General features: G+C 41.8%; 1 protein-coding gene across 1 annotated transcript in view; it reads right to left on the reverse strand.

The window, feature by feature from the left end:
• The window catches only part of ATP2B2 (ATPase plasma membrane Ca2+ transporting 2), a 386601-nt gene that overhangs the window by 294315 nt on the left and 67251 nt on the right, over positions 1-25035 (reverse strand). The window contains 1 exon segment of the mRNA XM_030956513.1: positions 11461-11512. The gene's annotated coding sequence lies outside the window, so the exon portion shown is untranslated.

Below are 25035 nucleotides of genomic sequence, written 5' to 3' on the forward strand. Positions count from 1 at the left end.
GGTGCTCCACACCCTTATCAACATCCTGGCCTTCCCCTGGACTTGCTCCAACAGTTTTTATGCTGGAGGCACCATCTGAAGAGACTTCCAGAACCTGGCAAACCATGGAGCGTGGAAATCCAGACCTTGGCTTTGTTTTTAAACTTGGGGGGGGAGAATAAAACAGATTTCTCTTAGCCAACAATTTTGGTGCTGTATTATCATTGTTTTCCTCCAAAAAAAAACCAATTCCAAGAGCCTCCTAAGGAAGTCACAGGCTGCCACCTTTGGGCCCAGCTGTGTCACAGAAACATCTGTGCAGTGCAGGGTCAGCATTTCACCACTTCAGCAAGGCGGAATCTCTCCATCAGTGCAGGGGCATTTCCCTCTGCCTAATGAAGTTCAAGCCAAATTACCACCAAAGCCCAGAATGAGATTGCTGATGTCATGGCAAAGCAACAAGCAAAATAAAATGAAATTGTAGCGGCAGCAGCACCCAGGAAACAATTTCTCACAGTAATTTACTTCTCACATCACTGTGGCACTGACTACATCCCTTCACTGCATGGATGCCATGGAAAGCAGATGGTAACACATTTTTAACCCCAAGCTCACCAAGTCTAATAACAGGCTCTTAATTAAGAAAAAATCAGGGAAATCAGGCTTTAATAAACAAATGGGTTACATGAATACAAAATGCAGAGGGCATGTTTAAAAACTGGCCAAGATTAAAAGCAGGAACAATGAGTTAAATTACAAACACAGTTATTAAAATGTCTGGTTTGAATATCTGAAAACAAAAACCTTGAAAATGCACTGTTCCAGGGAACATTCTGCAGTGGCAGGAAGAGATTCCCACTGCAACTTGAAGTTTTTTCTTAAATTCAGCAATTCACTAACAAATCATCATTAAAGCCTTCATCCCCAGGGCATCCTAAAAGCACTTTTGCAGCATTAGTAATACGCCATTTAATTCCCCCACTTTATTTCTAATTTCTAATTAGGCTTTAATTCATCATATATCTTATCCTATCATTGTGATAGCCTGTATTCTTAAGGAAATGGGAATTTATCTTTCTGAGCTAGAAGTTTTTACACTCAGGATTGCTGCTGGATCATGGTGTTCCTTCTGCTTGTTTGCCATCTCCCTCAAACTATCCTAAAATAAATCTAAGCGTTTATTATTGAAATATCCTGCTTTCCCTTATCTGCTTATGCTGCTCAGCTGGCATTTTGGAAATGCAAGAATTGGTGACATTCCACGTATCACCACCTCAAACCACATTAAAAACTCCACTGTACCAGCAGCCTTGTCTTAAAATAACCTTGAAGAGTTTCACCATGGAACACTGATTAACCTCTGGTCCCACTGCATGTCACCCAGACAAGGGATGGTGCCAGAGGTTCCTTGTCCTGCTTGGACTTCTCCTACCTATGGATTGCTGCACTGCTTGATTCTCTAAAAGCTTCTACAGGACAGCTTCTCTTATTGTCAAACAGAAAAAAAAAAAAAAAAAGAACCAAAAGGAAAAAAAAAACCATCCCCAAATCTTTTCCCTGTGACTCTTACTCCATTTTCTCTTGCCCCAGGTATAAGGTTATCAGCATGGTACATCTAACTCCAATATTTCTTTGTGATCTTAAGCAGAATGGAAGAACTGGAATGAGGGTGGAGCAAGTGGAGTAGGGCAGAACAAGGGGAGAATTGGGGTGAGCTGGGCTCAGAGCAGAGCAGACCTGAATTCCTGCACCTGCAATGCAGCACATCCCAGCTCTGCCTCGGTGACTCCAGCAGCAGCAGGAATCTGCTCAGGGGGAGAGTGATCAGCTGCACCTCAGGAATCACTCTTACAGCCACAAATTCTGTCACTGGGGTGACATTTCAGGACCCTCCCAAGTGCCTGTGCTGGGGACAGGAGTGAGACCCCAGGAAATGCTACTCCTCTGGTTCTTTGTCAGTGGGAAGCCTGAGTTTGTACCTGATGCCCAGCAGATTTTCCTGTCGTGGCTCAGTTTAATTTGTTTGGTTCTAAATATCAGCAAAAGATAGAGTTGAGGGGAAAAAAATTTTTAAAAATTGTGTTCCTGACGTAAAGCACTGCCTGGGTGGGGCTGCCAGGTGATCCCACACTCAGACACTCATCCGAGGCTGAAAAGCAGTGCTGCACTGCAGGGTCTGCATTTCCTCCCAAACCCTCACAGCAACACCAGCACCCAAAATCAATCCAGTTCCCTCTGCTGATACTTTCTGAAGGAGCAGCATGCATAGATCATGCTGAGAGAGAGGCTGCTTTTCTTTAGCCTGCTGATCTCATTATAAGCAAATACGAGGGCAATCTAATTTTATCAGCCACAAAACAAAGAGCGTGTTTAAATTTTAACATCCAGCCAAAACCTCTTCTGCTTATAATTTGAGTTTAAACTTATACAGCATGTTCATTACCATAAACAATCTGCAAAATGGCCAGAAAACAAACTCCCCCCTTGTAATCTGCCATCAGAAAACCACAAAGAAATAAACATTGGCATCTAGGCTTTGCTTTCGCTTTGCTCTCAAGGCTTTGGAAAGACCAGCTAAGAAGTCTTCCTTCCAAATAAACTGAAGGTTTTAAACAAACCAAAGAATGCTTCCAGATGTTTTTCTTTCAAGCATACCTTAATAAATGACCCTGAATAAAGAAAACTTCAAGGTAGATAGATAGTGTCTTGGAGGATAATGAATTAGGGAAGGGCTCTAAGTATTACAAAATTATACTCATGTTTCATCTCAATTGATTTTGTCCACCTAATCAGTAAAATCAACAACAACAATTTGACTTTCTTCTTTGTGAAAGGGAACAAAATACTATTTTAAAATATGAGATAATTTCAATTTAATAAATACTACATGTGCAGATAATGGGATTTCCATGAAAAATTCAAAGAGCATTGCTCTTCGTCATTAAATTCAAGTTAATCAGCATATTCTGCTGCAGATTCAATTAAAAACCAATATTCTAAATTTATTACTCAGTTGTAAATATCAATTTGGTTTCCAAGCAAAACAATATGAATCTGCAGTAAACAGCTCAATCATTCTGGAAGTTGTCTAAACACCAACCCCAATAGCAACAGAGAAAATAAACAAGAGAAAAGCCACAACAGCAACTTCTCCAAAATCCAGAATACAGGGTACAACATATCGTACCTTAACAAACCAAGAGAATTGGCAAAAAGTGGTGATACCCAACAAGAACAAAGACTGCAATTTGGTTATCAAATGTTACAAATTATTGTTTTAAACAGATGTTCATTTTGACTGCCATATGGGAGATGGGAAGGGTCTGTCAAAGCAGAGTCCTGATGGAAATCTCCTAATCAAACGTGACAGAAAACCAAATCCACAGATCGACAGCCAGGAACTGCAGATGCCTCATTTCCTTTGGAAAACCAACCTGAAAGGAAGGGCTCACTAGCAACAACCACAACATCACTTCCAGAGGTGGTGGCAGCACCCACAAACCCCAGCACAGCAATATTTGATGGGAAAACAATGAATCCAGAGAGCACAACCCCTGGAGAAGCCATGGGGATGGATCCAAGAGGAGCATCTGCCTCCCCTCCCCGTGTGACTGCCTTAGCTCCTACAGGGTGTCCTGCCTGCTCGGGAGAGGAGCCCCAACAGCTCCTGGGGCAGTAAGTGACCTCCCTGGCATGGAGGGAAAAGGACAGAAGCACAAGGATGGGCACAGAATGAAGGCAGGCTGGTAAAACCTGGTCAGCTTAGGCCTGGCTTTCCAAACCCAAGCCCAACAGCTGCTCTGGAACTCTGCCATGGGGAACAGCCAGGTTTGGCCAAGCTGGAGAGAGCAGAAGCTGAGGGAACATTGGAGAAAGCAGGGACTGAGGGAAAGCTGGAGAAAGCAGGAGCTGAGGCAATGTTGGAGAGAGCAGGAGCTGAGGGAATGTTGGAGAGAGCAGGAGCTGAGGGAATGTTGGAGAGAGCAGGAGCTGAGGAAACATTGGAGAACACAGGAGCTGAAGGAACCCTGGAGAAAGCAGGAGCTGAGGGAACCCTGGAGAGAGCAGGAGATGAGGGAATGTTGGAGAGAGCAGGAGATGAGGGAAAGCTGAAGAAAACAGGGGCTGAGGGAAAGCTGGAGAAAGCAGGAGCTGAGGGAACATTGGAGAAAGCAGAAGCTGAGGGAATGTTGGAGAAAGAAGGAGATGAGGGAAGGCTGGAGAAAGCAGGAGCTGAGGGAATTTTGGAGAAAGAAGGAGATGAGGGAATTTTGGAGAAAGAAGGAGATGAGGGAAGGCTGGAGAAAGCAGGAGCTGAGGGAATGTTGGAGAAAGAAGGAGATGAGGGAATTTTGGAGAAAGAAGGAGATGAGGGAAGGCTGGAGAAAGCAGGAGCTGACGGAATGTTGGAGAGAGCAGGAGCTGAGGAAAAGCTGGAGAAAGCAGGAGCTGAGGGAACACTGAGCTCCACAGCCTGAGGAGACCCTCAGGACCATCGGGAATGTCACTTCCAGGTCTGAAAGGTGCCCTAAGTAGTTACAGACTCCACTTTAATGCTTCCCTCTCCTCTCCCATAAGTTCCTGTTCATTATTTTCATATTTTCTGTTTGGCATATAGAAACAGGATAAGATCAAGTTTGAACTAAATTTCTCCATGACTATAAAAGTATATTTGATTAAACAGATGTCAGCAAAATTTTATGGAGTGAAAATTGAGTAACAGATGGTGAGGTCTGTGGAGTTCAAAGAGGCTGTATTTTATTAAATAGGAAATTTGAGGAAAAGAATTATTTTCCTGGAAATATTGATGCAGTGTTTAGGCAAATATAAAAGCATTCTTACTTGATAGAAAACAGTAAGTTTGAAAAAAACTTAAAATAGATATATTCATATCATGAACCTCACTCAGACCATTAAAAGAGGGGATTTTATTCCAATTTCTTTTTACTGACTACAGCACATCAAGGTTCTCAAAGAAAAATAATGGAGAAGGAAAAAAACCCAGCTACCAAACCAAAAACAACAATGACCTTGATTAAGCATCCTGAGCAAAATACATCCTTTGTATGATACACAAATATTGTGAAAACAAGTTTAGAAGTACAAGACCATGGGATTACAAACAGTTATACCAAACTTACATTATGAGCATTAAACAAAATTGCAAATAATGGCTTATGTGCTGTGGGAAATGAGACAGAAGGATTATAACTCCTGGCTGCCATTAATGTACCACCCCTATTCCAGCTTTACTGCTTGGAATGGTAGAAGAACATTGCCACCAGTGGAACATAGACAGAGAGTCAATGAAATGAAAAGAACATCATAAATGTAATTATTATTGCACAAAGTGATTTCTCTCCCTATTCCTATGGCTCTCAAGTCTTTTCTTCAAGCTGATATTTTATTACATCATTGGGGAAAAAAAATTCAAAGGGCAGAAGTAGTTTCAAATTCATGACCAGGCTCCTTCTGCATCAAAGAGAAAGCTACAGTACCCTGTGGAATAGCAGTCAGGGAGCTGCCTCAGATGTCCAGGGGGAAGAACTGGAGAAATCCAATAGTTCCAGAGCACTCAGCCATGCTGAGAGCTGCCTGTTGTCCAAAGCAGCCTTGTGTTGGATCACAGGCAGGAGACCCCTCTGATTCCCCCACAGGGAGGAATTCTGAGGAGGAGATAATTGGAGCTTTCTGAGCTGACAGAGCCTCTCTGACCTGCAAGAGGCACCAGCCCCTGTGGCCAGGCCTGCACCAGCACAGCCCAGCTCCATCAGAGAGCTCTGCTCCTCCCAAAAACCTGCTGGGAGCAGCTTAGCTCTGATCTCACCCAGCAGAGCTCAGGGCTTGGTGCTCCCGTGGATCAGAGCTGGAAGTGCTGATGCCACCAGGAGTGGAACCATCACAAACACATAACAGACCTGTCTGAGCTCGTGTGTTCACTTCTCAGAGACATTTGCCACCAGGTGTTTGGCTGTGCTCTCAGGGCTCCTGATGTGTGCAGCCCCAGAGCTGTGGGAGCTGCTCCGCGCTCACAGTGGGAAATGCTGCTGCTGCTTTTTCACAGAGTGGGGCAGTGAACTGAGCTCCCCCAGACTGTGAATGCACAAACAGAGCTTTCAGCACACCAGTATTTATGGGTTATTAACTAAGATCATGTCTTATTAGTGGGTTTAAGCCTTGATACCAACACCACAAGAAACATTTTCCCATACAGACTGTATTTTAGGAGAGAAACAGTCAGATAATGTTTGACAGACTGATAAAAGAATCAACTAATTCAAGCCTCCACAAAGCAAAATACCCTCCTTGAGATTGCACTTCAGGGTTTTGAACAAGAAGGAGCTCTTCAGGAGCAATGCTTAGCTTTACAACCCATCCATCCTTCCTCCCTCTCTATTGATCCATTGATCAGTCACATCCAGGTATCTGGGCTGCTTCACGGGCTCCAAATAAACACATGAGATTGTTCCTGGCTTTATATCACTACCAGAGTAATTTAGATCATGTTTAGCACAGCCCTGCAGCCTTCCCAAGGAAGAACTGATGGGATTCAAGCACGTTGCAAGCACATATATGTTGTCTGAACTATCTTCACATGCTTTTAGACCTAGAAATCCTGTATTTAAATTAGCAGAAAAAGGAACTGTTGGAGGTGGGTGTTAATTACTCCTATTTACAGGCTTTTTAGCAGTTTCCCATATTGGTTAAAACAGAAGCTGTATCTTATTTTCAGTGATTCAAAAATCAAGGCAAGAGACAGAAATTCATCAGAAAAATCAGAGACTACATTTCCAGAGATATAAAAGAAAATGCAGCTTACACATCTCAGGCATCAGCCTTTAGATCTATCCTTTATCTTCCTAAGGCAAACATGATGATCAATCTATAAAAAAATCCTGAAATAGTCACCAAAAAACTTCCTCTTAATCTTCAGCTGTTCAAGCATTCTGCAGTTTTCAAAAGAACTCTTAAGCACAAGACATTCTGGGGTTTGAAGTATTCAGTGTTAAGGGCATGAAAAATATCACTCAAAATGTTTAAAAGGGATTTCAAAGCTTGACCCAAGTTGATAACCCTGGTTAAGATTTTCATTTCTGGATATTTAAGATAAAATGGCTGAGGACTTACAGAGAGGAGAAACCAGTTTTACAGCAGCATTTTAAGTTGTGATAAGATTCCTAAATATAAATGCCCAAAGCTGATGTGCCAGAATGTTCATTGGGTATTTTTTAAAGGAAGGCACAAGGAATAATCTTAAACCTATATTTTACCTCTACACAAGAGGCAGTTCAGCATTCAGGGAGATCTGAAGGAAGGTCTTGTTCTCATCAGATCATCTTTCTTCAGCTTTGGAAGAAGAAGTGCTAATTTCCATCCTTCCCCATTTCCTGACGTGCTTTAGGACTCATTGTGGATGTGGGAAAAGAAATTATTTGACCTCTTGAATAGAAGGAGAAGGGAAGTGGGAGGGTCATGTCTGGAGAGAGATCTCTGCCCCCTATTCCATGCCAACCTTCTGGGGCCTCAGGGAAATTTCTCAGGGCCAAATCTGGCAGCTACCAGAGAGGTTCATTGTGAAATGAATAAGGAAAAGTACTCTTGGGATAATCTTATGGAACCCTCTTTATATTCCTGCAGTGAAAGGCAGGAAAAGTCCATATAAAAATACCAAATATTTTACAAATGGAGTCAGAAAAACAAAAAAAAATTGTGTCAATATGCATAATGCTCCCCAAACTGGAGGAACTCAATTAGAATAAAAACAACTTGTTAGAATCATCATTCTAAGGTGCTTTTACATATCTTTAACATAATTGTTACCATACTGCAGCCAGAAGTTCCTGAGGATTGATTGACCCCTTTCCCAAGTTACTGTTTAGATAAAATCTCATGCCCAGTGTTGGTGCTTTTCTGTTGGTGTTTTCAGAGAGAATGCTGAACACTTTTTTAAAAATTATTTTGTTGACAGGAGGCTGCTCTGTGCCTTGGGAATGCCAGTGGATCCCTGAGTGGTGCCACCTTACTGACACAGGGGTGACAAGGACACAGGGAGGGAAGGGTCTCCCCAAGCACAGCCTTGCACTCAGTGTCTTCTTTAATGCAAGCTGAAAGCAAACTGCTCCAGCTGATAACCAAAAAATAGAAACCAAACAGTTAAGGCCTGTCTGATTAATTGCTCTACTTAGCTAATTTGATAAGCCCTCCATCAGTTTTCCATGCCTCCTTCATTGGCTTGATCTACTCTGTAAATTAATCTAATTATGAACACCTGCAATCCAAAGCCCATCTCTGCAGAAGTTCAACAACTCTTATTTATACTCAGTATTTCTTTAAAGGTCAGTTGTGAGCCCCATCCTGCCACAAGAAGCCAAGGAAAGGGCACAGCAAGGGGAATATGCAGTAGAGGAACCACTCTGCCTCAGCAATGCTTTATTCCCTCCGTATTCAGCAACATAAACTGCATTTTACAAGAAAAATTTAGTAACAATTTACAGCAGAGAAAAGATGACAAACAAGTCAAAGTCATCACAGTCCCCACAACGATCAGATCAGCCACACACCAGGAGGGGAATGACAACCAATTCAGGGTGCCATGGGATCCCCAAAGAAACCAGGGACTGCACAAGGAAAGGGCCAACTGCAACCAGATAAAATGATTTCAAAAAGTTCAGCATCACCTAGAGTGAATATATGTCAGATAATAAAAGATTAACTGTGTGTTTATGGTGTAGATGTGTGGCTCTATCCTTGATTCCCTGAAAAGCCATTTCTGTTTGCACCAGTTCTTCATACCCTTCCAATAGAATCCAAGCACAAAACTTGGGCTGCAGTATTTTCAAAAGTATGGACTGGCAACTGATTTAAAACCAACTGTATTGATAGTTTTAATTGATGTCTCTGATTGCTACTTTATCCTCATTCATTATTGTGAATATAAATTAGAAACAAAAGGAAGCCCCAAGCAGTTTTATCTGGCTATAAAGATTTCTTGCCACTGGATTTGCAATTCCTTTTCACAAATTATTTTGTGGGCAGAATTTTTAATACCCTGTTTTAATCATAATTTTCTCCTGTTCAACATCATTACAGAAAGATTGAACATCATAAAATGTTTTTTTCCATCAAAATCAGAAAAAGTTATAGTTCAATTCATCTGGGGGTTTGTGCTAGCCTTGATAAAATGTATTTTTAAAAGGCAAACAATAACACTGTCAGACTTGCCTGACTCAAAAGCAATTTACATTAGTAAAATTTAACTGTAAGCCCTTGAGATGCCAATAGTTTATTGTATTTGTTGTAAAAAATATTTTAGCCAGGCAATGCCAAGCTTGGGGCCTTCTGCAGTAACTGTGGCAAGGAAAATGAGGAAGTTGTGCTTCAGAGAACATCTGCAGAGTTTGCAGGGGATCCCTGCTAGATGGATCCCAAAACGAAGGATACTCCTAACCTACCTCAAAATACTGGTCCAATATTTTAAATATGAGGAAGTTATTGATGGAGCCATTAAGTGTCTCTCTGGGGCTCCCAAATTAGTTAAATTCAGAGTCAGTGCTAGATCCTCACAGCCTTTCCAAAGCTCCAGCAAGCACCCGCAGAACTCTTCCAAATATCACCATGGACAGCACAATGTGGGGAAAAAGTCATGCATTACACAGAAAAGCTGCTAGAATGTCAGAAAAGTATAGAAAACTACACCAAAAAGAAAAAAAAAAAGGAAAATGTTGGCATTAAAAGCCCTGACAGATGTTAAGCTTTCGTTCTTGCATCATCTCCCTTTGCAGAGCACTGAGTAATTAAATGTGATGAGTTGCAATGTATTTGCAAGGGTTAGTGTGCACCAGCCAGCCTGCCTCTAAGTTTGTTATCAAAGCCTCAAGAATTCATCAAGGCTATTAGAACATAAATTGTACTAAATTAAGGAAGAAGAGGCTGAGAAACTGAATGCCAAGACCACAAGAACTAGATAACAGAGGACTGTGAGACACCTGGACTGTAACCAATCATATACTCTGAGAAATACAGGCAGAAAATGAGTAAAAAAGACAAAAGCAGTAATCAAAAAGTGTGTACTTAGTACTTTGTAGAATCTATAAATATGTGTATAATGTAAACAATAAACAACTTCTACTTAATCACATTAGTCAGCTATTCAAAAACCCTAAATTTCCCACACTAGTGATGTGCAGCTGAGCAAGGGCTTGTCCTTGCCACGATCCCAAAGCTGCCCAGAGCCCCTCACCAGGGAAAAGGATTCCCCTGGGAGCTGGGGATGGTTCCTGACACCCCAATGGATGTCCCAGGATGGAACATGCCCTCCAGGCAGCCACAGCACATGGATGGCTCCCAGAAACACCAGGAAGCTCAGCTGAACGTGGCCACTGATTACCCCAACAGCTTCCTGAGGCAGATCCCAATGGAGGACTCAGCTGAGGTGAACTGGGGAAGAAGATTAAAAATCCTAAAAATCCATGTCCCTTAAAGCCTTGGCCATGCCTCTGCCATTCCCAATCCCATCAGCAAGGGAAAGCTGTTTATTAACTTCTGCTCTCAGAGGTGGAGGTCACCAAGCAGCTCAAACATCCTGAGGCATATGTAAGGGAGAACTTAGGAGGTAAAAAAAAAAATTAATTGAGAAAAAAAAGGAAAAAAAAGAACACTGGAGCCACATAAGGATTACCTAGTTCCAGTTAAAAGCATGAGGGAAAATAATCAATTTAAAAATATGTATCAGTAAACCCAGAAACACAGAAGGTGTTTGCTACTTAACCCTCAAAAAAAGGTAAAAAAAATAAAGCAGAGCACAGTAGGAAACCATTTGATAAATGTGAGGCCTAATCCCAAAAGCTGGTTTCTTTTCATATCATTATAAAAGGGGCAATTTGCTAATATTTGGAGGAGAAGGGAACGAGAAGGAACATGTGCTGCTGAGGAGCAGCACAGGGGCTTCTTTTGCCTCTACAAAATGAGTTTATGAAATATATTTAACTGAGTTATTTTAAGAAGTGCCAAAAAGTTGGCAGCCACAGAGAATTCCTTAGCATAGCTAAAGAGCCTGAGGGTTTGGAACCAGGACAAAATGGGATTCACTGGACCCAGGCTGGGCCTGTTGTGTCGCTGTTTGCAGATCTCCTCATGGAGAGGAGATCTGCAGGAATTCTGATTCCTATCAGGAATTCTGATGTCACCGATTACTTGAAACTACAAAACTGGCCCCATCCTGCCTACTCTGCAATTTTGACCATGACCACTGGAACTTTGATGCCATTATCAGACCCTTCACAGGTTCTTAAAACTCGTTTTGCACCGGATGTTGTAGAAAACTGGAGATTTGTCATTAATTCAGCAAAAAACCAAAGACTAAACTCATTTCCATGTGTTTATGGTGATTTCAAATGATTGGTTGCTAAAATAACATGATCCCCCTTTGATATAATAATCCCTAGAATGACAACATGGACAACAGGAGGAGATCAGGCTCACCATGAACATAGCGCTCCAGGCGAGGAGATCTTTGTGTCACAGCACGCAAGACCTGATAAAAACAAAGAAAAAAAAAACAGTTTATGTTTTGGAAATTTAAATAATAGTCATTATAATGAATGTGAAATCAAAGAGAAAGGCAGTTCAATCATTGAAAAGCAGCTGGTTTCATTTAAATCCAAATGCGTTTATTGCACAATTAATAAAATTAAGCTCATCTCTTTTGTGTTACTCCATAACAGAAAATTTAAAAGTGACTCTTAAAAAATGAAGTCTAACACACCTTCAAAAAATAAAATATTACACGCCTTCCAATAGAACTTAAGCGTTTAATATTGCCTAATTCCAGGAAAATCCAACTAACAATGCACACAAAAGCTATCATGCTTGCTGCCACTTATAATTCTTTTATAGTAGCATTCAGGTCTACAAGTATTCGGCAAAACTGATAACCTCAATTCTTCTCAGAATCAAATATCTTGAGGGGAAAATGTTTACTAAATAAAATACAAGCATGAATGAGGGCACATGAAAGTTTTCCTCCCTTCCTGCTGGAGATGAAAACAAACATCCCTTCCAAGAATTACATCAGGACAAACTCGCAGGTGTCACAAATCTAATGCCAGGACGAAATTTTCAACAAAGAATCTATTTCAATCCCTTCTGGGGGTGATTTCACGTCAGCAGAGACAGAATCCTGTGTGCAGCACATTTGTCAAGACACAACTTGCCAAGCAATCAGTTCAGCAGAGCCCCTCACGCTGCCTGGGGAATGTCTCCCTCCCAAACCAGCAGATTGATGCAGGAACACAGCAGTGCCAGCCCTCTCAGAGCTCCAGGACACAGGGATTCAACAGCAATTTCTCTCCCAACCCCTCAAAGCGCTTCAGAGCATCAGAGGGATGCATAAACAGAATGGACCTCGTGCTATTAAGAGCCAGAAAGGAATTCCCGGAGTCTCTGGGTTCTGCTGTGCAACTGCTCAGCCAGAAATTAAAAGGACAACACGACTTATCTGGGAGCCAAAGCTGACTTAGGGAGGTGGCACATCATGAATTAAATTGAAATCTGGCCAAAAAAAAACCCAAACCAAGCCTAACCCACTTGATTGAAGTGCCATGTAAGCACTACAAGTGATAAAAATACCCCTCTGCCATCCTAAGCTGACAGAAGTGCTTGCAGGAGTTCCAAGGCAAACATCTTGTTCCACCACCTGGGCTACCAACATCTCTTCAGCACATTTGTCCCAGAGACTCCCCGTTGTGGGAATACATGAAAACAGCTAAAAACCAGAGCTCTCTCGCTCTGAATTGCACACACAATGCTGGAGCTGAGCAAACAGCAAGTCCATCTTGTCCAGGAGCTGGCAATGCAATCCCTCTACTGGATACCAGTCCCAAAAATCAGCAGGTGACTCCAGGAGTCAAACAGCAAACAAGGAGACCCAGCAGGGGGAAATACCCAAATACCCAAAGGCTTTGGAGTACAGCAAGTCAGAACATCTCTGCCAGAGGGGATGGAAATGGTACAAAGTTGATTAAATGAGTGAGGAGGGGACTCCCAGCAGGACTGCATGCAGGCAGGGATGGGAACACTTGGCTCTGTCCTGGCTAAATCCAGTTCCAACTCCTACCCTTGGAGGCCTAAGCTGTAAAAACTGCTTGTGCCCAGCAGCACAGGTGTGTCCTTAAACCTCCTGCTCCCCTTTGCCCCAGCAGTAAAGTTGTCCCACTTCTGTGAGATTGATTTTGTGTATAAATTCAGAGGATAACATAAAAGCACTCGAACACTGCGGTGATAAATTAAAATAAATGTCTCATTGGTATTCTCAATATATTTCTCTGACTCTGTAAAGATTCAACATTTTCAGCCTGGGAAGGATAACAAAACCAGAGCCCAGGAGTAATCAATGCTACTTTTAAAATGCATTTTTACTTTAATCAGGGATTACTTAAACCCCAGCCAGATCAATATTTATTTATTCTTTTATCTGGCTTTCCCCGAGTTTTAGAAAATTATAGTTGTCAAAGGTACTGCCTATTGCTGTAAAATTCCCTGTGAAGGAGTTTGATGTAAGAAAGCCAGTCACTCATGAAAAAAAATTAAAGTCATACAAAATTTATAGTTAAATAAAAACCTTTGTGCTTCATTCATTTCCCTAAATAGCTTAAACCCTTACTGGAGCAGAAATTCAGTGTGCCTGCAAATCAGTCATTTGCTGCAGCTGCCTAAAAATATGAATAACCATAAAGAAATGGATAATCAAAGAATTTGCTAGAAAGAAAAGGATCTTAGTGATTTTTAAGACTGGTTTTGATGAGGGAAAGGTTTCACCTTCCCAAAGTGAAGATGGAATTACAACAAAGATATGCAACAAAATGATAATAAAATAGATGAGTTCCCATTTCTCCAATATCCAGAAATCTGGAAGAGTCACATAGGTGGCAATGGTGGGCTCCTTATCAACAAACCCATTTCCTATGAAAAGAAAAATAGATTCTCTTTGGGGTACAAGGGCATGGGGGAAACTTGATTAAGTATTAAAAGAAACTTCTAAAAGGGGAGGGAAACAAAAGGATCATTTCTCTGTCTGTCAGTCAGCTCTGGGACGCTCAGCTGCTACCAAACATCCTGAGAACTTTTTATTTACTTTAAAAACAAATTCACAGACACATTTCTTTATATCTGGGGCTGCTGGAGTGGCTTACAAGGTAAGGCAGAGCATTTCCAGCCTCTCCAGCCCAGAGCTACAGCCCTGCCAGGTGTTTTCACACAACCAGAACCCAAAGTGAGACAAAAACAGAACTACAACAGCTCCAAGTTGAATCTGATGGAGATTGTTTGCTTCATTTTTTAAGTGCCGATGACCAAGGTCTAGCAAATATTTTATCATCTCTTGAGAATCCACATGTAATGCTGCAGTCAAACATTTTAAGTCAATTTTGTGCTGCTGAAATGGGATCATTTCCCCAGGATTCTGTGGCAATTAGGAGCAGCACTCAGTAGGGTTATTTTTAGCAAGTGCACCTCATTCACACATTTCACAGTGCTGCTCAGGGATCACTGATCTATATGCATGACTGCAGTGATAAAATCTGGCAACACTCTTTAATAACTGTTTAAACTGTTCTAGGCGTGTTTCGAGCAACGTGCAATTATTCCAACACCTAAAAAGAGCTTTTCCACTTGCAGGATTTTCCACTACTCAGTATGTGCACCCTTGCAGTCGGATAGTTAAGATTTTCCATTATTTCCTTTATTTGATTTGCACCTTTTCAGCCAGTGGACAAAGAAGGTGTCCCTGCACATGGAAGGGGGCTGCAACTGGATGGTCTTAAAGGTCCCTTCCAACCCAAACTATTCTGCTCACAAAAGACACCTAAGATGGGATTTGCAAAGGCTGGAAGGAGAAATTCTTATCCTGATGCACAAATTAATGAGGGTACAGCTGAAAAATATGTCATCCATCAACACACATTTATGTAAATATTGAGAATGATCACCACAAGTTCTGTATGATTTTGTTACATTTTAGTGAGCATAATGTATTTGGCAGGACACTGAACAAAGCCAAAATTTAAACTGTAGCTTGGTCAGTTTTGCTGGGTTTTTCAATTTACAACAAATTCCAGAAACATGTTGACTGCATCACCACTGAATTTCTTTCCATTTTCTAAATGTCTTCAAATGCTGCTGCTGTACAGCACCATTTCTTAAGATAAACAAAACAAATTGAATTTATTAAAATGAGCACAGATGGAGATTTTGAACTCAGCATAGCACTTTTGTTAATATAAAAGGTGGCAGAGCTTTGGGTGAAGCAGGGATAAATAAAAGTCAGCTGTGTTAGGACATCTGCAGGAGGAAAAGTGTCCTGCTGGCCATGCTTCCATCCTGTGCAGTGCAAGAGACCTCAAAGCCCTGCTCCACTTGGCCCTGGCTTCCCAGGACAAAGTTCACTCATGTTTGAAGATGGAATGAGTGCGACATTAGCAAAAAGCCCATCATGAACTGCCCAGCTGCAATTCAGGCGGGTGGAGAAATGAAGTCACAAGGGTTGAAAGCCGGAGACAGGACAACAGGAGAGAAACCACAGTGATACTTGGAAAATGCATAACAAATGATGCATGGGAGGAGGAGAAATCACTGCTTTTAAATTAAATGGTCATTTTGAGGGCTTTGTCTTCCCCTAAACCCCCCTGCAATAGTGGCACACACCTCTGCCACACCTCCTACTGCTCCCACCTTTCATAAGGGCAGCATTACTCCAAGTTTAGCTCCCAGTGTGAAATGCATCTCACTCTCCCTATAGTTCCCCAGGATTTCAGAATCTGTAATTACAGCACTACAAAACAAACCTGACAGCCACCGTGGCAGCTCTTTTTGTCAGACAGAAAGGCAGCAAAGCCTCTCAGGGGCTGTGCCACATCCACTGTCAGCTCTCATCGGGTGGAGAGCTGAAAATCAGCAAGGGATGGCTTCCCTTGCTCTACCAAATGAGTCAAAGATCTTCTTCTGAAGGCTTCTTCTGACTCTCAGTCAAGTCCTCACTGGAAATAGGAGCTGAAAACACTGCCCCACAGCACTCAGATTTTGGAACATGCAAACCTTTTATCAAACCTAGTGACATTAAAGTAAAAGTGACATCCCAGGCACCTTGAGTCACTCCTGGAGCTAGAAGAGGGTTGTAGGCACCAAACAGACAACACAGCTTTTCTGCTTGGTGCTGGAAGTTCTGGGTGGTTATTTAAAGCCATCCCATGTGTTCTGAGGTGACTGATGCCCTCCCTCCACCAATGGCCTGGGCTGGTGGGAACGAGGGACCAGCAGAGCTGCGGATAAAAGTGTTCTGTGCAATGTCCCAGCAGTGCCTGTGTCACACAGCAGTCCTGACTGACACATCACAATGTGCTGGGGACTTTCTCTGGGGAGCTTTGGTCAATGAAAGTGTTACTCTGATGAAGGAAAGGGGCAAAAAAGATTTGAGATTGGGTTTTGGTTTGGGGTTTTCTGTTGGGTGGGATTTCCTCACTTTTTGTATTTCTTTACCTTGTCTTTATTTTAGAGGTGCAGAGTTTGAATGATAAAAAAAGGTATTCATCACCTAAGAAACTTCAGTGACTTCAGTCCCCAAGTATTTCATACAATGACTATTCTGTATGTTAATTTAATGTAAAATGCATGGATGAGCAACTCTACCAAAATCATACAATAGATCCAGACAAATTTGGCTCAAATTTCTTTAGGTACAGCGTGATTTAGAGGTTGATCTGCCCTGTCTTTGGTGTGGTTAATGGCTTAAGATGTGCTGGTGCATCTATTTCATCCTAAGGCCATCTATTATAGATTTATAACAGCGAAAAAAAACAAAACAACATGTAAGGGTCTATCAGACAATAAACATTTTGTTCCCTAGAGGTATTCAGCTTCAAAATAAATAATGAAACAGGAACTTAAGATTTTAAGTGCTGGAATCAAAGCTATGTATTTCAAAGGACTCTGGGTGATGTCCAGCCTTCATTTGCCTGCACACTGCTCATATCCCAGGAGATGGGACTCCTGTTCTTCTGGAATTGTTTTGGTTGTAAGAAAATGCAGTAGCTCAAAAGGCACAGTAATAGCTTTCCCTCAGTCATATTAGACATACATTTTCTAAATATTCCCTTTCTTTCTAACAAATGGGGCTGGATTTGTAGCAGAACTTGACGATCAAAGACCGTGATACAATTATGACCCAGCTTATCCGCAAACTCCTTCACGGTTTGTATTTACCAGCTCTTCATAAACTGCAGTTATTGCCAATTCCTTTAATAATTTGGCTTTCTGATTCTAGGAGATTATCTGGGCCAGAAGAATCCTCAGATAATAACTCTGTGATGTTACAGAGCTTTACAGCTGTATTCAATATATGTGAATGTTTTCTCCCAGAGATCAGCTCAGGGATCCAATAACACTTTTGGACAGTTTAAGGCTATGCAATAAACACCCCATAGAAACTGATTCAAATCCAAATCATCTTATAAAATCTGAGAAAACATAAATCATGTTTGAAAAACAGGGGGGGTTATTAGGAAAAACCACATCTTTTCCTAGATCTGAAAGGAGGAGTCAAGGGCTAACACAATGCTGCTTTTCCAGCATTCCCAGCACTGATCCCTCACTGCTGTCCCTGCAGAGCCCCAGGAAATGGGATTTGTGTGCCCTGCTTTAGGAACAGCAGTGCCTCCAAGGCAGAGGCTCCTCCTGGGGGATGAGCAAACCCACAAAGCAAAGAACTTGATTTAGCCCAAAATACGAGTTGCTCCCTCGCCCCAGTAAATGACAGGTTTAGTGCACAGAGGCACCAACAGGTATCTGCTTTTAGGCAGCGTTTTGGAATGAAACTGGCTCTGGGAAGGAGGAGTCCATCATTCTCCCTCAGTGGCCTTAAACTCAGCAGCCAGGAACTGTTCCATTATCCCAACCCTGTGGAGAAGCTGTTCCAACTCATTTATAACCCTTCAACATCTTCCCAAAGAGCAGAAGAATCACACCAGAGTCCAAATACTCTTTCCACTGTAGCCATTATGAAATAGCAAATATTTCTCCCACCACTTGCTGCTGGTACTGCTGAGCTTTAATTCCTCAACTTTCTAATGAACATGGCCCCATTCTCTCCCTAATATATGCAAATGCACTGCAAGAATTTTCAAAGCACCGAACAAAACTTAATATCAATTTCTAATTAGAAATCTCTGTAGCAGCTCTGGAAATCTCAGCCTCCTCTCTGTGATTTTGTTTAAAAAAAAAATCCACGTAAGTGGTCATAGAAATGTGTATTGTATGAATGTATTTTTTTAATTTATTCATGAAGAAATATTTTTAAAGGCTGCTCGGTGACAGAGGATTTAACACAGTGTTATGCAATAACTGGTTCAACAGCTTCCCCCACCATGTACTTTTCTCTGCATGTAAATTTTTTGAAGTTATTTCTAAGGCAATAACTCGATATCAAAAGTTTAATTTCAGAGTGTGACAGATGACAAATATCTTCTCCCTATTTGAGTGCTCCCCCCACAGCACTATTCTAGTCTGTGCAGAATATAAATGACCCACTGAAGGCAAAATAAAAAAAAAAAAAGCCAAAAGCATTTCTCAAGGTTTTTCACTAAAATCCACATTTAAGAGAGAATTAATGAGGGGGAAAGAAGTTACCCTCCCCTGAATGATGCTGATCAAAGTACATTTCTTCAGAAGCTTCAAAGATTTGCTGAGCAATACGTCACTCATGTCCCCCCCCAAGGAAAAACCAGGTTATGTATTGAAAATTTAGGTTAGCTACAGTTCACTGTAAATGCATTTATGACACTGCAACAAAGGAATGCTGCTGTGTGCACAGGAAGGAAAATTCCTGCAGCATTTTTCTTGTCAAAAGGACTGCACTGACTTTAACACCACAGTTCAGCGTGAGCTGAGGTGCTGAACTTGGCCACATCTCAGAAGCTTGCAGAGCTGCAAGGCTCCATGTAAGAAAGATGAATCAGCCTTAAATTAAGCCCAGAGTGTGCAGTGAGGCTGTGAACCTTCTCAGAAATGCAGAGAGAGAGGTTTCAGCTCACACAGCCATCCACTGTGCCAGCAGGGACTTGGGGTTCTGCTGCTGCTTTTCCAGGTGTTAAAAAAAACAACAGGAATTTTCCTTTTTGTGCTTCTTTCTGCTCCTTCACTCTCAGGTGATGCACACAGGAAAATAACTCCATTCAAGAGGAAATCTCCCTGAAGCACCAGAGACTGCTGTGTGTTTGCTCTGAGCCAAGCCCAGGAAGAAAAAAGGCTCTGGGTGTGCTCCCATCCCATTGTGCTGGGCAGCAGAGGGTGCATCCTGCAGTGGAGAGGGCACATCCACGGGCAAGGGCTGCCAAGGGCTGACCTGCAGCTCAGCTAAACAGCCTCTCACAGGAAAGGAGCTATAAAAACACAGATTACAGCAGTTTGCCAGTTCCCTACCACGGGCACCTCACTGGGAATTCCGAGAATGAGCAGCATTCCCAGCATTTCCCACAAAGCTTTAACACTTCTGCATTTTTATTTTATCCATATCACTTCCTTCAGGGGTGGGTACAAGTGCATCCAAACATCCTGGATCTGAGAGAGGGTTTAACACCTCCCTGGTCACACAGCTGTGGTTAAACTGCTTTTCTGACAAAGTTTTATCTGCAAATTCATTCATTTTCTCTATTAAGGTCTTCCAAAGCATCAGCAAGGTACAGTGACAGCACAGTCAGGCAAGGTAAGTTATGCAAAGATGCTTTCCAACATTTTCCCAAACTAACTTCAATGTAGTTGTGATGGCTGGATTGGCCATCACTTATAGTAAGCACACACATTAATTATTCATTACAAATTGTTATCAATTGCACACGTTACAACTTGAACTATTGCAAGGTATCTTGCCAGGATAGTCCAGTTAGTTCCACAAGTTAAAAAAAAAAGGTCAATTTCCATTTTCTCTGATTAAATAACATACTGAAATTATTTCCATGGCACATCCAGAAGTGGTTCAAGGTGAATTCTTTTGATCCCAAAGCAATTAGGACATTATTTTCAAATTCAGTAAATTCAATAAATTCAAATATAATGAGAGTGAAAAAACTTCCTGGTGGTTGACAGGTGACTCCATTCCTGAACTATTCCTTTTACCTTCAGTGGATGGACCTAGGAAAAAATGCTTACAAAGGCTGTTTGGAAAAAATATTGGTTTGTTACTGGGATTTTAAGTTGTGTCAAACTATTTCCTGCAAGGTTGTCCTCAAAGAATTCCCTGGAGCACAGCAGGGAATTTACAGAGCAGGTGATTAGAACCTGTCTGAAGGCAGAGCAGGGCTCTTTCAGCACAGTGTGAAGGAGAAATATTTTAAACCATTCCTTAGCTCCAGAGCCTTCTCCTGCACAGCTTTCCCCCACCCCACTGTGACAACAAGGCAGCACTGACAGCTCTGCAGGCTGCAGCAGGAAGCCACCCACACTCAGCTCCAGAAAAGCTCTGCCTGGCTAAGCCAGGCTCTGCTGGCCAGGCCCAGGTGACGTCTCTGGTCACTGGCAGGATCCCCTCTGGGCACCCAGCAGCTGCCCTGGTCCCTTAGTGGTCAGGATGACCCCAAGATGTGCCAGAGTTTCTTTTCTCAGCTCAGCAGCTGAAGGAGGAGTCAGGATTCTTCTGGTTTGGTTTTCAAGGTTGTTTATTTTCTGTTATCTATAACATTCATTTTTTGTCCTGCTGAGCTCTGTTCAGGTCAGTCTGCGGCACACTGCCCGCCTTCAGGGTGGTGGTTGTTTTTTTTTTAATACTAAAAACTACATGTAAATTATTTACAATTATTTTCCAATATCTATCACTTATGTTAGACAGTGAGCTTCCACTCTAAACTAATCCAAAAGTGCCACTATCACCTAGAAGATGGAGGCTAGGAAGAAGGAGAAAAGGACAAGGCACACTCAAATTCCTCCATCTTGGGACTCCGAGTTCCTACTCTAAAAACCCTAAAATTCTACTTTTCACCCTGTGACAAACTAATGATCATTCTACTTAAACTTTTGTGGCTTGTAATTCTTCATGTAAGGTTGGTAATTTTTTTCTATGGGTCAAAATCAAAGGCACAGGGGTCTTTGGCTCTGTGCAGGGGTTTGAGCCCTCCAGGACAGCCAGAGGGATGTCCTGGGTTCTGACACCCCTGGAGCTGCCCCCTGAGCCCAGGATGCAGGAGCAGGGCGGCTGCAGCTCCTTCCATCCCGCTCCAGCTCCTCCCTGGCTGCCCCCAAAACACATCCTGCTCTCTGGAGGTGTTCCCAACATGTCCCAGCAGCCAAAAGTAGGACAACTGTGCTGCTTCCCCTCTGGTGAGGGTTTGCTGTATGTAAAAAATGTGTATTTTATGATTGGCTTTTTGCAAATATTAAAATGAATATTATATCTGTTATGTTAGACAGTTATGCTGTATTAATTTTCTTAAGCAGTGTGGTAAATATAGTTTTAGGTTCTAACATAATGTTAAAATAGAAACTATGCTGTGTAAGATACTTTTTCTAAAGAGAGGACTTGTACCAAACAGCAGCCACAGGACACCAAAATCTTTCAGAGAAAAAGAATTTATTGCTCCATTATCAGGAAAAACGAACTTCTTCCTGCCTTCTCAGCCCTGAAGACACCGTTAGGATTAAGAGGAAGAAGCTGACACTGACCAGACAGAATCCTGTGTTTGAATGGAATTTATGCATCATGTATGAGGTGTATGAATATGCAACAGGTTATTGTTTTTAAGGGTTAATCCTCTGTTAACGTGGGTCCTTTTCCAGGTTTATTTTGCCCAGAAAAAGGTACCTTTTTGTTTTTATTGTATATCCATAACTCTTTGTTTTTATTGTCTCATATTGTCCTAAATCCTAATTGTCCAAATGTTTATTACTCTAATTATATTGCTATTTTTATAACCATTTTATTACAATTAAACTTTTAAAATTTTAAAAACAAGTGATTGGCGTTTTTCACACTATACTAAAAAAGAGGAAAATGAGAAAAACCAACTTTATTCCTTAGTGCAGTAGCACAAAAGATGATTATGCTACCTTAGAGTTTTCCCAAAAATCACCTTATCTCAAGATACCCATCAGGCACCACTATTTCACAACCATTAGAATATATTTCAGCTTAAATTTCCTCTGACAAGGGGGTTTTACCTCTGGAAAATATCTCAGTTTAAAAGAAAACTTCCCTTATTATAGATTAGGGAAAAAACACAAACACACACCAAAAAAACCAAAACCACAAACAGAAAAGCACAAAACTACTCAAGTTGTTTAAGAGAAAACCATAAGTACAAATTGCCATGGCAAAAAGCCACAAAATTTGAAATATTTTGAATCTTAGCAGACTTTCATCATCAGTCACCACTATTTTCACAACCATTAAAAGACATTTCAGCTCAAACTTCCTCTGACAAGGACTTTTTTACCTCTGTAAAATGCCTTGGTTTTAGAAAAAAGTTTCCTTATTATGGATTAGAGACTCTTGGTTTTACTGACAGTCCTTCTGTGCAGAGGAAACAAGACTAGAATTCCTTGCTATGGATTCGATTTTGGGGTTTAGTGAATGCCTTTCTGTGCAGAGAAAACTCTAGTTCAGGGCACACAGCAGCATAAACCATTGTTCAAGATAATTTCCAACCACATGAACAAGTGCTTGAGGAAATACAGGCATAAAATGATCCTGCTTTAAATGTTCCAACTCTGTATTATATTTGTCTTCTTGTTCTGATAAAGTATGCATGTTGACAAGAGAAAAATGGAAGAGAGATCCAAGGGAATAAAACCCCTGCCATCAACTACAGAAAATGTAACATGATTTCTGTTGTACCAGAGATTAGAGATATTAAATGCAAATACATGCAAAAATGCTACTCATAAAGTGATTTGGAGGCCTTGAATAACCTTTTTTGGTAAAATGTGTCATTCACAGAATAAATGCAGATATATCACATTCGGAGATGTGATATAAAGAATTGTAAGTGACATATTACATTTTTGAGGGATTTTTGGCCCTCATTTGAGACCATCAACATCCAGATCCTCAGAGGCTTCAGCATTCACAGACTCTAGAAAGGCTTGCACAGGGTGCTCAGAGAAATTTATTTTCATCAGTGATGATTGAATGATGAAAATGCTTTAAGATTACTGCAAATTCCACTTGATGGCAAATATTTAACTTCACACAACAAGCACCCACATACCAAATTAAAGAAGCTGCAAACCAAGATAAAACTTCATTATTAGTCTTCACAACATGGAGAAATGAGACAACAAATACAAGCTGGCAAACCATCAGAACTATTTTTCAGCAACTGCAGGCAAAGGTAGAAACACATCAGGCTTGCAGCAAGTGAAATAAACTGGAACCAAGATTTGCCACCAAAGCTCAGCCTAAACCTCTGCATATGCTGCTTGTGTTGGTATGAGTGGGCATTACCTATTATTTATAAGTAATGGCATCATTATTATCCCAGGTTTCCCCGCATGGATCCCTCCAGACAACAATTTCCCCACTGCTGTCACCATTCCTGCAGTTAATGAGCCCTGGGAAAAGCCCCACTCCCTCCCAGGTACCTCTAATCCCTGGAATGTGCAACACAAGCAAGGTTTGGTTTTGATTTACTGCCTGCACTGAAGATGACTCCTCAGACACCTGCAGCACTCCCAGAAAAGCCATTTCTGCAGCCTCTAATAGGGCTGCAAAGAGCCCCCAAAGAGCTGCTTTTCCAGGCAGCTGCGACGCCACTGCACGCTGTGGCTGAATAGCAAGGCACAGCCCTTCTTCCCTTCCACCAAAAGTCATTTACTCCTCGCTAACTCTGCTCTCATTTCCATCTGGGAGCTGGGAAATATCTCTGTGCATCATCCTTGGCTGGGAGCAGTCTCACAAAGTAAAAGAGCAGGATGCTGCTGGGGGGTTGTGACCGTGTTCACAGGGATCCGAGGATGAAGGAAGAGATGAGGATCTGACTCCATGTTTCAGAAGGCTTGATTTATTATTTTATGATATATATTATATTAAAACTATACTAAAAGAATAGAAGAAAGGATCTCATCAGAAGGCTTGCTAAGAATAGAATAGGAAGGAATGATAACAAAGGCTTGAGGCTCGGACTCTCTGTCCGAGCCAGCTCACTGTGATTGGCCATTAATTAGAAACAACCAACATGGACCAATCACAGATGCTCCTGTGAATTCCACAGCAGCAGATAACCATTGTTTACATTTTGTTCCTGAGGCCTCTCAGCTTCTCAGGAGGAAAAATCCTAAAAGAAGGATTTTTCATAAAACATGTCTGCGGCAGTGGGTTCTGCTCCCACAGCCAGGCCAGAGCAGCACTCACCAGCCATGGTCTGTCCTCAGAAAGTTCAGATGAGCAGCAGGATGGAATCATAGGAAGGGTTGGGTTGGAAAGGACCTTAAAATCACCAAGTTCCAACAAGTCCCAGCCCCTGCCCTGGGCAGGGACACCTTCCACTGTCCTAGGTTGCTCCAAGCCTTGCCCAACCTGGCCTTGGGCACTGCCAGGGATCCAGGACTCCCTGTGCCAGCCCCTGCCCACCCTCACAGGGAACAATTCCCGCCCAATATCCCATCCATCCCTGCCCTCTGGCAGTGGGAGCCATTCCCTGTGTCCTGTCCCTCCATCCCTTGTGAAAAGTCTCTCTCCATCTTCCTTGTGAGTTCCTTCAGGCACTGGAAGAGCCCAGCTGGGTCTCCTGGCAGCTTCTCTGTTTGGTTTGGGATACAACTTTTAAAAAGAAAAACCAAACCACCAACAGAAAAGCACAAAACTGCTCAAGTTGTTTAAGGGAAAACCATAAGTACAAATTGCCATGGCAAAAAGCAACAAATTTTTTAATATTTTCAATCTTAGCAGACTTTCATAATTACTTGTTCCCTTAGCAGTAAATCTCACTCCCAAACAGAACCTCCTATATTGTGTTAAGTGCCAAGGGCTCCAAAGAACATATTCCCCCAAATATTTCTCATGTGAATAGCACATTATATTTA

This window comes from Camarhynchus parvulus, chromosome 12 (assembly GCF_901933205.1).
Source record: "Camarhynchus parvulus chromosome 12, STF_HiC, whole genome shotgun sequence".
In the NCBI taxonomy this organism is placed as follows: domain Eukaryota; kingdom Metazoa; phylum Chordata; class Aves; order Passeriformes; family Thraupidae; genus Camarhynchus; species Camarhynchus parvulus.